Source organism: Penaeus japonicus, unplaced genomic scaffold (genome assembly GCF_977035675.1).
Source record: "Penaeus japonicus unplaced genomic scaffold, GWHDUDI00000001_assembly GWHDUDI00000019, whole genome shotgun sequence".
NCBI classification, from domain to species: Eukaryota; Metazoa; Arthropoda; class Malacostraca; order Decapoda; family Penaeidae; genus Penaeus; species Penaeus japonicus.
The window spans coordinates 32619003-32621502 of record NW_028234421.1 but is presented as its reverse complement, the minus strand read 5'-3'; positions in this window follow the sequence as shown (position 1 = coordinate 32621502).

Sequence of the window (2500 nt, the reverse complement as noted above, 5' to 3'; positions counted from 1 at the left end):
GGAAGGGGAAGGGGGAGGAGAGGAGGAGAAAGATGCTTATAAGGTAGTTTGTGTTCCTGTGCCGTGGAATCACTGTTATTGTACATATTAATGTTGTCACTTGCAATCATTAGCATGACTACTAATGATGGTGGCATTGATAACCCAAATAATGATAACAGTAATGTCACTGAAACTACAGCGGCACTAACGATTTTTACAATGATAATGATAATAACACAGATCAAACTATCAACAGCAAAACGAAAATGATCGTAACACCATAACCGTAATGAAGATAGATAATCATAACAATAATAGCAATAACAATTAACAATACCAATAGATACGATCGTAACAATACTAGACGGAAGCAAATACAACACAAATACAGCAAAAAAAAAAAAAAACAAAAAAAACTGAAAACTTGCATCCTTCCACTTGCAAAGAAGACCTGCCTTGCCATGACGGAGGACGTGTGTGGACACAACTGGCAGCTTGTCATGCCAGGGGGACAGTCGCAAGACAGCGGACAGGTTGTCAATGCACAAAATAGATATCATGTCTTCTCACATACGCACGCTCACACGCATGCATATACGAGAACACGCATGTACGCATGCACACATACACATAATCTCACACACACACACACAAGCAAACAAACACTTACATACAGACACATGAACATACACAGGCTCGTCTGTGTATGTTTATGTGCGTGGATAAAAGAGAGTATGTTCTTGTTTGCTTGTTTGTGTGTGTGTGTGTGTGTGTGTGTATGTGTGTGTGTGTGTATGCGTGTGTGTGTGTGTGTGTGTGTGTTAGTGTGTGTATGCGTGTGTGTGTGTGTGTGTGTGTGTGTGTATATGCGTGCGTATGCGTGTGTATGTGCGCTTGTGTGTTAGCATGAGCGTGCATGTCCATAATACGTGCGTGCTTTTGAGTTTATCCCCACGAGTGCCAATCGTGCGCCTCCGCAGTTTAAAAACCGAAACGACCTTCGTTTATCGCTCTTGTCAGTGCATAAGCCTTTTCATTCCCTCTCCATTCTCTTTCAAACAATGGGTGTCACGCCTCGCTCTCTCTCTCTCTCTCTCTCTCTCTCTCTCTCTCTCTCTCTCTCTCTCTCTCTCTCTCTCTCTCTCTCTCTCTCTCTCTCTCTCTCTCTCTCTCTCTCTCACTCTCTTTCTCTTTCTCTCTCTCTCTCTCTCTTTCTCTCTCTTTCTCTCTCTGTCTCTCTCTCTCTCCCTCCCTCCCTCCCTCTCTTTCCCCCCTCTTCCTCTCTGTCTCTGCCACTCTCCCCCTTTCCCTCTCCCTCTCTCTCTTTATCTTATTCCCTCCCTCTGTCCCTCCCTCCCTCTCTCTCTCCTTTTTATTCCCTCCCTCCCTCCCTCTCTCTTTCCTTTTTATTCCCTCCCTCCCTCCTTCCCCTCCCCCCCTCTCTCCCTCCCTCCCCCTATCTCTCTCTATCCCTCCCTCCCTTCCACTCTCTCTTCTCCCCCCTCTCTCTCTCTCTCTTCCTCCCTCCCTCCCACTCTCTTTCTCCTCCCTCCCTCCCCATCCCTTCCTCACTCCACCCCCCTCTCTCTCCCTCTGTCCCTTTCTCTCTCTCTCTCCGTTCCTCTCTCTCTCTCTCTTCCTCTCTCACTCACTCTCTCCCTCGCCCCATTCTCTCTCTCCCTCCCTCCCTCCCTCCCACTCTCTCTCTCTTTTTCTCCCTCTTTCCCTCCTTCCTTCCTTTCCCCAAATCTATCTCCCCTTTTTCTCTCTTTCTTTCTCTCCTTCCCTCTCTCTCTCCCTTCCCCCCACTCTCTCCCTCACTCTATGAGGATTACATATTATGTTTATATATGATATTAAATACATCAATAGATCAATATACAAAGATTACATGAATCCCACACTAGCTCGTGAGGCAATCGCCGGGTCAGGTCGGGTCAACTTTGATTGACAGGTAATTCCCACATAATTGCCTTCCCTAGTATTTTGACCCTCAAAAGAGCTAAATACCTTTGACTCTCACGCCCTCTACATTCCAGACTACCTTCTCTTGTAACCACTACTGGGGACGGCGGATGGGAAGCCCTTCAATATAACCAAGATGTCTGGCACATACAGAGAGACTGGGATCGACTGCGCTACCGCTGGCACCTGATTTCTTCGCCTGTTTATACGTGTCGTGATAGTGTTTATTATTGTGATGATTGTGTTGTTGTGTATGATATATATCGTGCACCTTAACGTTAGACTATTTGCGTTATGGAATGAACCTGAATTGTATATATCCTGTGTCTGGTATCAAATACCTATTTTGTGTGGGCCTAAGACACCTGTCACACCCTCTCTCCCTCTCTCTCCCTCTCTCTCCTCCCTCCCTCCCTCTCCTCCGTTCCTCCCTCTCTCTCCTCCCTTCCTCTCTCTCCTCCCTTCCTCCCTCCCTCTCTCTCCTCCCTTCCTCCCCCTCCTCCCTTCCTCCTTCCCTTCCTCCTTCTCTCTCCCCCCTCCCTCTCCCTCCCTC